This window comes from Acomys minous (genome assembly GCF_964271855.1).
Source record: "Acomys minous genome assembly, chromosome: 14".
In the NCBI taxonomy this organism is placed as follows: Eukaryota; Metazoa; Chordata; class Mammalia; order Rodentia; family Muridae; genus Acomys; species Acomys minous.
In genome coordinates this window covers 96036486-96049980 of record NC_140496.1, presented here as the reverse complement: position 1 = coordinate 96049980, position 13495 = coordinate 96036486, and the positions used below count along the sequence as shown (strand labels likewise).

General features: G+C 36.3%; 1 protein-coding gene across 2 annotated transcripts in view; it reads right to left on the bottom strand.

Annotated features, from left to right (window-relative positions):
* The window catches only part of UNC5C (unc-5 netrin receptor C), a 344814-nt gene that overhangs the window by 77563 nt on the left and 253756 nt on the right, over positions 1 to 13495 (bottom strand). The gene's annotated exons all lie outside the window — the stretch shown is intronic.

Here is a 13495-nt window from a genome sequence, read left to right as displayed (position 1 = left end):
AGGAATTCTGATTACTGAGAGGCAAAGAGATTAGGTTAATAGAGATGATGGAGATATTTGAGGAAGAGCATATGCTTGGGTACAGGCTGCAGAACCTTAGTTCATACACACACACACACACACACACACATATATATATATATATATATATATATATATATATATGAAAAAGAGTACAAAATGCATTTTTGGCTTGAGAATCTGTGTATAGAACAGTATTACAGAAGGCAGAAACAATGTGCGGGCCAAAACAATGATATGTTGTTGGTCCAGTCTTATGAGGAATCCATGCAGGAGTCCATATCATTGGCAACAGTGCAATTACTCAAAATGGCTCTTTGGGTAAGCAGTGAATTTTGAAATACTTAAATCCTGATGACTTTTTTTTAAAGGTGTCAGCTTTATCTTTACATTAAAAATGTAAAGTATTGATTTAAAAATATTTACAATGAAAGTAGGCTGAAATAATATTTAATTATTATTTTTGGCTTAGACAAAATGTTAGAGCAGTTATAAAAACATAAATGTATAAAAAGGAAAAATACATGATGGTAATTCTATTTATCATGTAAAAGAATAGCTGCATCAGCAGGAGAAATCAAGATGCAAAAGCTGTAACATCTAGCTTTTACAAATATGTTTCATGTACTAGCTCCAGAATCAGCAGTGCCAGAGAAAAGGACTCCTCCATTTTGAAGTTAATTCCTTGGATATTATATATAAAATATTGAAAAAAGATATAGCATATCTTGTGTTAGATTTTTATTATATTAAACAGTATTAATTAAATAGCTCCAAAGACATTTATTCACAGGGCAATCTTGGTTACTGACATGTCAGTACCTGGTCTGGCTTCTAATTCTCTTCTTATTTTGGTTAATTTTACATTTTTTTCTCTTTTATCTTCCATATCTGCCATTTGGCAAACTGATTTATACAACATGAAACTCTTTCTGAGTTTGTAGTTATCTTTAACTGTGTATAAAACACTCAAGAAGTCAGGAATATAGGTTGAAGTACAGAAAGCAATGAAGGGTTTCTCACATAAACCATGACTTGACATGGCTGCAGTGAGCTGGGCACCACTCAGTTTCTGTTCATGGGCTCAGTAACTGTAGCCTTTGCTGTCACTGGGGGACATACTTGATGTCATTTTCTCATGTTCAAAAGGTGTGAAGCTTCATTAAACGTGGGAAGAATAGTTAGGAGGCAATATTGGAACGTCCCACTTGCATATTCTGCTGCTATGTTTGATTGGAGTCATCCTGCTGCTTACAGCTGAAATTTTCCTCTCAAAAGGCAGATTTTAAAACCCCAAAGAAAAGGCTGAACTGATTATGTGAGCTCAAAGCTGAACTTGGCCATGTTGGGTGTGGGTCTGCTTTGAGTTGGTTTCTCATCTATACAACCTGGTCTGTTTATTTATAAAACGAGAACAATTCTAGACCACATTTCCTAAGGATTTGGAGGTTCAATTACCTATGCCTAACATAGAATGAGTAGTTTAAAATTATCACAAATATTTAATTAAGAATCTACAAAAGGAAGTGAGATTGAGACAACATGTACAGAACTCAAAATATGAAAGAAATAATGGTAACCTAAAAAGCTTGAGCACTATGTAAGTAAGCATTGGATAGACCAATAGCTATTTGGTGCATATTAAAATATAATGGTTAATAAATTAACTTGCTAAGTGCTTTCTAATCATGTTAGACAATGTTATTATTGCATAACTTTCTAAAAGCATCCAAGAATGCATTTTTAATCGAAGATATTTTAACAATATTAAATCTAATGTTCATTTTTATTTTGGTAATAAGTCTAATAAATAGACAAATGCATACTCATATGATAAATACATACTCATATATATGTTATTCCTCATATGTATTACAAGTCATTACTGAACACCTGTTCTTTGTGACATCTCTCTCCTTATCCCTTCTTGAACGTGTGGTACACCTCTGATAATCTCTATCACTTTAACTAGGCCTTCAGGGATGGTATTTCCTGTTAGTGACTTCAAAATGAAAGCTATCTAAAAATATTTCCAATGGGCACACTTTAAAAAAAAAATCAAGCAGCATCCCGTTATGATCTGTCTTATAGACACCACGTCTTTGCACATACAGAGGAACTGAAATTCATGATGTTAAATCTAGACATCCTGTGGTTTGTGATATTCTTGCTCTGCGGCAAGTATGCTGAGAGAGAACATGATATAGTTCTGCGAAGAAAAATCTCACATTGTGAATCCTGTTTCAGTGTTCAATCGAAGAACAGCAAACAAATATACATTCATACAATTCTTGCTGAAAGTGTTAGCAAATAGCCAAGAGAGGATATTTATCTAGAAGACATAACCCGAAGGTTTATGTACCACTCCAAAAGCCATCTACAACTCCATGTTGCTGAGTATTTACCTTTAGAAACTGCAGCCACTGGTGATTCATATAATTTTACTGCTTAGACCCTATGAGCTCCTGGGTCATCAACAAGCTACTCAATATTTTTGTAGCTCCCCACTTAATCTGAGCACACGATGTGTGTCTTCCCAACAGTCATTCTTCAGTCCTTTTATCTCATAAAAATTACAACCCTGTATGTACACTGTATGTATTTATTTTCTCAGTCACTCCCAAGATGGCAACTCTCTGGGGTAACGCCCATCATTCTGCTCCAACTTTACTTTCAAAGACAATCAGCGATTCTGTTTAATTTTCAGATGCAAAGGCATCTTTTGTTACTGACCTTGCTATGGCAAGAGGCTGCCCTGGCTCCACCTCAGAAAACCCTATCTATGATGTTTACATGCTGTTATGCAAGCCTCCCACTATCCCCATTCTGCCTTCTCTCTCTCTCTCTCTCTCTCTCTCTCTCTCTCTCTCTCTCTCTCTCTCTTTCTCCTTTATGTCAATGTTCCTTAACTTTGTGCCCAAAATTATCCAGGAATCTTTTACACCATCTTTGTGTCTAGAGTCTGTTGGAGAGGCTCTGATTTTATTGGTTACAGGATGGGCCTAGGTACCTGGATTTTCCAAGCTCAACAGAGAAGCCCATTGCAACTCTGCTTGAGACCTGAAAAGTCCTGTGCACTGCATAGCCAAATCGTTCCTTCATTTATGCCTGATAATTCTCAAATTGTCAACACTAGTCTCAATTTTTGTTAAGTTCTGTGATCTTCCCCATTACTTTCTACATAATTTCATCTAGATTTTCAAAAAATATGAAAGTGTAGGATCAATCATAATTTCTGTTTCAATTTGATATCTTACTGCTTATCTTAAAATAATGAAGTCAGGAATGAACCTTCAAGTTGAGTGTATTTAATTCCTCTTCTACATCCTAAGATTTTCCTTATTTAACAAAGTATGTGCAGAGAGTTATTATCTACAATATCACAAAATGGCCTCACTATAAAGCTGGTGAGACAATTCAACACTTTGAAATTTTTTCCCGAGACGCTTTTAAAAAAATATTTGATTTGCTTATGGAAATAAATAAAATAAGCTCACACACAATTTGTACCACTTCAATTAACCAAATTTCAAAAATGTATAGTCAATGAAACTATTTTGTTAAGTGGGGGAACAAAGAACGTAAGCGTCTAACAGAATTGGCTATAGTCTTTACCTGTACAAGGTAGAGGACTACCTGGCTAGAGGTTGCTGAAGGATTTAATGAGGTAAGTGTGAGGAAGTGTATGGTAGCAAGAGCTAGCCAATAGTCTTAATATTTTCCCCCTTGGTGTAAAACTTAACTCAGAGGCTACTGTCAAAATATGGTGTTTTAAACATGGCCCAGAATCCTCAATGTCTCTGTTAAGAAGTAAGTATTTTAAAAATTTCTAATACCAGCCAGGAATGTAAACACTTGGGAAGAATATGACTTTGACTTTATCATTGTATGAAAGTCCATGACTACTGGATTCTCAATCCTCATGCTGGAGGGCAGTGAGATGGCTCAATAGGTAAAGGTGCTTCCCTTCACACCCAGGGACCTGAGTTTTATCCCTGGGGCCCACATGTTGAAAAAAGGGTTGAGGACTAAAAGTTGTCCTCAGATGTCCACGCACAGGCTGTGTCATATGCACACCCCAAATAAGTAAGTAAGTAGGTAAGTAAGTAAATAAGTAAATGGATCTTTAAAATTCTCACTTAGTAAAGTTTCCTGGTAATGGCCCTGTCCATTGTTCACAGCCACAATGGTATATGGTCCAGAGGAGACATTATAGTTCCACTTTTCTTGCATGAAGGTGGGTTCCCAGGTCTTGCTGTAGGAGGACCATATGCTTAAGAATTCCCCAGATGCTCTCATCATCCATTTCAAATGCTAGGATGATTTTAGCAATGAAGCCGAGTGATTCTCAATTTGATTATAGGTCCCAGGACTGAAGCATACTGTCCCTATTGTATGTTCCTAGAAAAGGTTTATGAGACTGCCAACTTTACCTGTGCAGTTTGATTTAAGAAAAAAGCCTTTATGGTTCTTAGATGCATGGTTTTATAGTTTCACAGTGACTGGTATTTTATAAAAGTCAGTACCACCATCTTTATTGTCAGGGGAAGCAAGGCTTTGCAGTAAACTACTGCTCAATGGCCCAGGCTTCCATAAGTTCTACTGAGAGGTCACTCCAACATTTTACAACCATCACATTTTAAATGTTATCTATTCTCTTCTTTCTAAACACCTTATATTTATTTTTAAAAGAAAATCTATACCATGGACAAAGACAGAAAAATATATGGTTCCCAATAATAGAGCTCACAATTGCGTATGGAATAAGTAATAACTCTTAAATTGAATCCCAGTTTTGAAAACTCATTTGTGCACATTTATTTACCCAGCATTTTCCTAACCAAATATCACAATAGTTGTGCTACCTAATACTGACCCAAACCTTTTAGTGTTCTTATAGCTAAGAGAGTAAAAAACGGGGAGTTATTTAAACAAGATGGTCATTCAAACATTATTTCTAGTAGTGTTTGGTGATTTTACGTTAAAACATCTGCTAAGAATATATTGATTTTCCTGTTTTACTACTGGAGAATCAAACTCAAATACTTGGGCATAGAGCAAGAAAAATTTAAAGCTAGCCACCATAGCCTCTTAGTTCTCTATTCTTCTCAGCCCCTTGAGTAAAAGGAAAATATACAAGCACGAGTAATGTGTGAGGAATACTGAGTGCTAGGAACTATAACTGTTTTTCAAAATTGTTATCTTTTCTGAGCTTTTTTTTTTTTTTACTAAAATCATCACTGTAAGGGAAAAATTACAAATGGGAGTTGTAGTTTTATTTTCTAACCAACTGCTTCTCAAAAACAACTGAGATGTTATATTTGAGGTCTCAATAATACAAACTTTATGATTATTTCTGATGAGATCTTCAGATGATAAATGTATAGTGGAATGTTATTAAATGTTTATATATGTATATATATGCCATATTTACTAGGAAACTTTGAGTTTCAAACTTTGAAATTCAAACTTTGAATTGGAAACAAAATCACAAGCTATCTGTTAGGATATTCTGAGACCCAGTCAAAGATGGCAGTAAGGATGGAGATGTTGCTTATAGCAGTAAATAATTTGAATACAACTTCATCTCTTCCCTAGAGTCCTACAAAATATAGACTGTCAATGTCAATAAAATTACAATGGGGTAACATGAATTTTCCGCTAACCAGAAGTCTTTGAGGTTTAGATCCATACAAAGCTCTAAATAGAGATTGAAGCAAACTAGAACGCCATGGTGGCTTCTGTACAGTCACAGTCCTTTTACTCCAGTCCCACGGGCTGAAGTTTCTGATTTCTTCCAGCACAATCTTTTAGACCACTAAAGTTAAATTATTTTCTAGAGCTTAAAATAATTCCATACAGGAACTTATTCATTTCTGTAGATTAGAGACAAATAAATATATGACTTAACTACACATTACCAATAGGACTATGAATTTTGTTTTTTTGGTATGAAGGAAGAAAAGATGATTTCAATTCTTTGCAGAGAGAGCCAGACCCTCACTGGCCACTGGCACCCAGTACCATTTTAACACAAAAACTTGCTGAGCCAGGGATTGGTTAAGTAAGGTATTGTCTAATCATATATGTCAATAAAGGAAGCCAGGAACCTTATACTTTTTCTATTCTCCTCCCCTGTGAAAGACAGATGTGTTTTGTCTAATTATTCACTGATTGGTATCGGGAGAAACATTAACATAATTGGCACATTTGTCCTAATTAACCAAGGAAACTGCCACATGCCATCCAAGATGAAAAAGTGACTCCAGCAACCATTATGTAGAAAAATTCCCATCTATCAGAAAGGTTACATTGTTAATAGCAAATTGGGGCCTACTGTGCCAGAACACTACACTGGAAAGAGACACAACAGAATTCTTAAGCGTGTGCACACCTATGAGAGTGGGGATTTGGTAGAGAATTGTATATAGGTACATTAATCAAACAAATGGGAAAAGCAATTATTGGGCAATTATCAAATGCACACTCAGCCAAGCTAAGCTTCTCATATGTGCATTAGTTAACCTCTGGGAGCCTGCCAAGTTTCACCGACTGGCTTACAGATGACAAGTCTGAAGTATTATTATTATTGTTACTATTATTATTAATTCATTTGCTTGTTTTTACCTTCTTAAAATCTGCTACAATATAGAAAATATATGCAGTTTTTGTAAGTTTTAGTAATCGCATTGTACACAGTACATGTTGCTGTCAGGTTTTCCGGGGGAGTGCTTCCATGTAAGTTACACTTGTAGACTGAAAAAGGCATATGCTGATGAAGTGTATGCATGTGTGTGTGTGTGTGTGTGTGTATGTGTGTGTAGGGGCTGCCTAAGATTTGCTCTGCTCATAGGTTTGAAGTTCCAGGTTCCCCTCCCTTTTTCGCTTGCTCCACTGGCAAGAGATATCTTACTGTCCCCTTTGAACACCTCAAATAACCAAGAAAGCATTCCAAGAAAGGGGGGCCATATTCTCTTTGCAGCTATTTGCTTTTCAGATCTGAAAAAAAGAATTCATCTACTTGTACTTTGATGGCCATTATTCAGTATTCTTTGCACCTTTCAGTAGGGCTGTGAAAATAAAGGTATTTCATGTGCTGTAAGAAGTGTCAGTCTTCAAACAAGGTAAATTCTATCCTTAGGCACTTGTAAAAATAAAATGGGCAAAGGATTAAAAAAAATTCAAATGGAAACTGCAGTGACATTTTGCTCAGTTGTTGTAACTTCTGCAGAAGGAAGGAATTTGCCAAGAAAGGGAATTTGTTTTCCTCCCCTAATTGCACATATGTCTGGCTCATTGCTTTTGAGAGCTGAATGTACACAGACCATATTGTGGAGGCGAACTCATCTTTAGTTCTGTGAACATCTAAAACTGGAGTTAGACCGTGAAGAGATAAAAACAAATGGACAAAGAACTAAACGTAATGAACACTAATTGAGAAATAAAATTAAAAACCAGAAAAAAGTCCCAAAGTTGAATGATACCACAATACAAGAGAACAAATCAGCCCCAGAATTGTATTTAAAAAGCTAAATTTTCTACATTAAAAGAGCTGTAGGTTGACAAGCAAGCGCATTGGTGTTACTAGTCTGTTATTACTTTTCACTAAGAACTTGACTTCCAGATAGATAAGCAATTCTTAGCCTTTCTTACTCAAAACTGTGGTAAGTCTGACCATCACCGGGAAATGCGAACCTTCTTTCTGTTCTCTGGAGATATCTTGTCCATGCTGTCCGAGGTTAAGTACAGACTGTAGACATATGGAATTTCCAAACAAGAAAGCGATCAAAAATACAAGATAACTTTTCATTTGCAACAAGTCAGGGTCATGAAAATAGAAGGCCTCTCTGTCCTGTGATTATGAGTCTCTTTAGTGCTTTGCTCATTGCTGAAGCACAAATGAGATTAGATGCAGTAACAGATCCCACTGACCACTGGCTTTAGGCCATTCAGAAGGAGCTTGTGCTAGTAGGTCTGCTGAATGTGGACATGGAGGACAGAAAAAACAATTTACACATTTTCTTCATTTTGGAAAATCATATTTTCCAAATCATATTCAGAAAAAATATGTGTGTCCTGTGTTTTCTTATTTTTCTTATGACCTTCTATTTTTATCTTGGACTAAGCAACTATTTTCTTTTGTTTGGATGTCGATGGGAGCCAAGCAAGAACTCCACATAGTCCATTATTAAACTATGAAAATCTATTTTCCATGAAGTAGTAAGAGTGATCTTCTAAAGCTACATATCAGGTTGTGAAAATCCCTTATTTAAAATCTCCAGCGGCATCCCATGCATTTAAAGGTGGTTCTAAGTGGCTTGTCATGTCTATAGACCCTGAGCTCCTCCCTCAGACAAGGAATGTCTTCCTGTCACTGGTTCTCAGATGAGAGTCTCCTGCTTAGGCATTGGAAACCATTAGTGCCTGGGGGGGATTTGTACCATTGCTCTATTGCCTGGGGCATTAAGACCCAGTTTGTTTCAAGGCTGGCTCCTTCCTGCAGCCCAGGTCTCAGTGAAAACTTCTCTTCACACAGAGTTTCCTTGAACACTCTCAACCCTCAACAACCACCTAACATGTCCTTGTGTTTGGCTTCCCTCTCCCATACAATCTTGCTTTAATGGAGATTACCTGAAAATGCCTTCATCCTGCCTTTTCGTTTTGTTTTGTTTTCTCTCTCTCTCTCTCTCTCAGGATAATCATAAGAGTATTGGGTGCACAGTGAATCTACAAGAAGTATTTTTGAATAAATGGATTGATACTAAATAGAAGATAGAATATGCATTTTGCATCTGTCTCCCTGAAGGAATGACTATGCATGTTTGAAAATTGAACCCTGAGTCCATAGCTGGTAAGACAATGTGTTTCGTAGCTTACATTTGTTATATAAATTGATGTGTTGAATGTTAATTTTGTTATTAATTTAAATATCCACAGATATATGGCTTTGGATTATGCTCAGTGTAATAAATAATAGAGATAGATTAAAAATTAAAGGTGTAAGAGTAGACAATGTTTTTGGAACAAGGCAAAGCTTAAAATGACCATTCTAGGAACACAAGGCTTAAAAAATAAACCTATGTTCTAGTTTTTCATGCTGTTATACACAAAAGGAAAAAATTTCAGCAGATATTACAGGCACTGAAACCAACATTTCCTCCCAAATGAGGACCAAGCTCTTCGTTTCTCTCTAAGCCTCTTTTACCTGCAAAGAGCAGGACTCATGGCTTGGTAGACAATGCACCTGCCAGAAAATTCATCTCCACCAATTCTGAGGGGTGGTGTGCCTCCTGAGGCACTGCTCAGTGGCCATATTAATAAGCAATTAGACAGAAAGCCACCTGATGTTGCACATTTGGTATTGCCTCTGGCTGCCAGTAGGATTTGGTCTTGTCAGTATCTACTTAAAAAAATCTGTTTCCTATTTATCATGACTAAACTCAGCAAAACAGTCTATGCTTTCACACTTCACCCCATATTTTCCCACTCACTAATTAGAGATGCAAATGTTGATAAATAAGAAGACAGGTTTTAAGTACAACTGGGTCAATAAGTTGAACACTGTGCCCTGTTCCTCCAATTAAACTCCTATAAGAAATAGCTCAATTATAATTAGAGAAGCAATTATCCCCTTGTTAAAGGTGAGACAAATCACAGGTTTTAGTGAAAACGTTTTTTTTCCTCCTACCATGCCAAAAAACCTTGACTCCATTGATGATTTGATCCAGTGATCCCCCAAAGAAATAATCTGATGATAAAGCATCCCAGGCTTGCTGACTGATAGTAACATTTTCTAGGCAGGAACTCAAATGAGAGAGAGGGATTAATTTTATGGAGAGCTGCTATTATGCCTTGAGAGTGACCCAGCACCCACTCTACAGCATATTAATTTTCTTGCTTCTTCGGGGAGATGGGAGAGAGACTTGTTATTGAAATGGAGTCAAATTCCAGCAGAAAGAAAAAGAAAGAATATTTCCTGTACTGATCCTAGGAAATGTGCTGTAAAAGCACCAGACGATACTACCAAACAGTGTTTCTGGGAGGATTAATTTTTCTTTCTTTCAAATTGTCTACTTTGTAATTTCAATGTGGCCTGTAATCTCTGGGCTGAAGCGTCTCCCAAGCATCCTTTTATTTCTAGTCCTGGTGAGCTGGATTCCTGCTCTGAGGGTTCACACTACAGGGTCTTACCATCTCACATGACGTTCTCTAGATGGGGTATATCTTTATAGGTGAAGGTATAATTATTCTCGACATTTTTATGTTTTATTTCCTTAAGGCAGCCTATCCATTATATCCAACATACCTTCTATTTTTTTCATTAGGTTTAATATACTTTAGGAATCTATTGTGACCTCTAGCTTGATGTCATCAGAGATAAAATAATAAACCAAATTTGTGTTCCTTTTCTCTTCATGTATAATCAGACAGAAGAGTAAATATATGAATTTCCATACAGTTATGAAATTACAGTGAGGACTTCAAGACATTTGCCAATACTATGGTTTGAATGTGAAATGTTCCCCCACAGCTTCCTGCGCTTGAATACTTGGGCCCCAGCTGACTTCTATTTTGGAATGCTGTTGTACCTTCTGGAAGTAGAAACTTGGTAGAGGAAGTCAGTCATTAGGTGGTATGCACTGGAGTTCATTGTACTGGGGGTAAGCATGGGGGTTTGTAATATCCCACTTTCTGTCTTTTTTTTTATTTCTGACTGTAGCTGCAATGTGAGTAGCTGCCCCTGCCTTCTCCTGAAATACCTTCCCCTTGTATTTGACTGTATTCCCTCAAACTATGATCGTAAACACACACTTCTTCTCGGAAGTTGCTCTTTGTCAGATATTTGCTTGCATCAATGAGGAAAGCAATACAGCAGGTGATTTGATTAGCATCAGCAGAAGACAAAGGTGTGTTCCAAGTGTCACATTTATCTGTAATACTAATGATCTTCAAGCAAACCAATGGCCATAGAATGTAGGCGGTGTCTTGGTGACTCTTCACACAGCTGAAGTTTCTCCACCATGTGTCCCAGAGTGCTTAGGGTGAGAAACATTCAGTGGCTATTTTATGATATTGAGTTCAATCTTCTGGGAATTTATAACATAAGATAATAATAGTATAAATAATGGTAGATAGCCCTCTACGGGTCTAGATATATTTAAGTGGTTTTCATGGACTATGTTATTAAATATCACAAACATTTCGTACATAAATAATCTCTTCCTTATATGACTGAAAAAAAATCTGGATACAAAATACTTAAATATCTTTCCTAGAATCAAAGAGTAAAACATGATCGTGTTTGAATTTAAACTTAGATTTTGAACAGAAAATCAGTTGCTATTCCATAAAAGAGACTGCAGGATTCCCAAATAGTACCAAGCAGGACCAACTGTTACTACCTGAGCAACACCTATGACATTATATGCACAAATGCAGTATGATAATTGAGGTTAGAAATTTTTTCAGTGAAGGCTGGTTTAGATAAAGAAGAAAATTTCTGCTCCCTGATAATCTGCAAATAATGTATCTTCCTACATGAAACCATCCACACGCATGAAAAGCAAAGACATCTGACTGAACCAGGCATGTGTTCATGGAACATTCACTGTCAGCTTTTCGTTCAAAGAGTTGCTTTGGACAGCAGCAAAGCACACATCTACCTAGGCCGACCTCCTTTGGGCTGATCTAATGATCATAGTACACATACATGTTACCTGCTGGTTTTAGTTACAATCAACATCTTATTTTATGTCACTCTTGTGCTTTCAAGTTTCATAAACAACAAGAAATGAATATAAAATACTGAATGTACTTATAGTAAAGTTAAAATGATCAAATAATCTCTTAACTCCTAAGAGCTCTTTTATCCCTTTCCTTCTACATTTTTTTTCTCTTGGTATTGAGCAAATAGCAGCTGGAAAGTGTCATGTTAAGACATCCATTGGTTTTCTGATCTTGGTGATTTTAATGGTGTTAAAAAGAATCTACACAGGAGTTTATTAGCCTGCTCTTAAGCATGCATGTTTGATCTCTCCTCTGACTGAAAAAAAAAAAAAGAAGGAAAAAGTAATATGTATTAAATATAGTTCTTTGAATGTCAAATGGCTATATGATTTTTGAGCTTGCCAAATGTTAATTAGACTCTTCCCCAGCGATGATACACATAAAATTCATAGCCAATTAGTTTGAAGTCACGAATCTTTACTCCTTGACAAAGTGAACTACTTTGTTGAGACTGAACAAAAAGAGTAGCCTGATATTCTCTCTGTAAGATGTTTCTAGGGGCTGTTGCTTTTAAGTTGTGTTGAGTAAAAGCTAGACTACAGATGTCCATGCTCATAGGATGCTGGAACCTCACAGTGGCTTTAGGAACAGGCTTGTCTTAGACTACAAGTAAGGAGGCAGATGCACTACTGCACAACTCAAGTGAAATGTTGCTTAGGAAAGTGTGTCCTTCATCTCAGCCACAATAAATCATAACCTGAGCTTTGGGGCTGCAAGATGTGGATATGGTATGGTATGATAATGAGTGATAATCATGCAATTTCTGATATGGCACTGAAGAGACATGAGATGTCAATTACAAGGAAAAATTAGGTGTTTTTTCTTTTCAGAGTAAAAAAGGAAATATGTGATTTTGCATTGAGTAAACATTATGGCAGACAAAATGGAATCCTTTTGCATATATTTTCAAGTAATTTGTTGCCAGTATTATTAACTCAGAAGAATCAGATGCTCAGTTTTGCTATGGTTGTGGGGAGGGGACACATTAGCTGATTCCTACCTTCTACCAATCTTCAAAGGACTGAAAAGCTGCTAGAAATCAAATGGTAAATGAAATGTTTATAACGAGTCACTCAAAGTTTCAATGTTATTATGTCTTATTTGTTGGAGAGGCAAAATTTCAAGATTTTGTTGCATGCAAATGAGCAGAACCATGCCCACTGAATCCATATTAGGTTTGAATGGCAACAAGTGGCATATGCCTCTTTGCACATATGCAAAATAGAGTAAATTCTTCCAATGACTTGATGAAATTTAGTGGATAGCAAGGACCATCAACAAACCTTGTTACTTGTCAAATGGAAGTGTGTTTGGATTTGAAGAACTCTGTAGCAGCTATGATAATTATGTTGGAAAATATAAGATAGTTTTCTATTAATCATATAAGGGAAAAATGTTTTAGAGTTTGGAGTTATTTGCAACAAATGAAATACATGGTATTAGTTTCCTTCAGCAGGATGTTGTAGTATTACGGTGAATGTCACCAGGAGAACATGCATTCTCCTATGGATCAGGTGCTTTTTTCAAATACAGTCATTTTTTAAAGAGCAATATACTTCTGCTAATGAAAAGTCATGCCAAATATCTGATTCATAATATTTCATTAGCTTTCCATAGGCTTCATTTAAGCAGAACCAAAACATTGAATAAACTACTAAAATATCACTGGATGAAAGTGAACATGTTT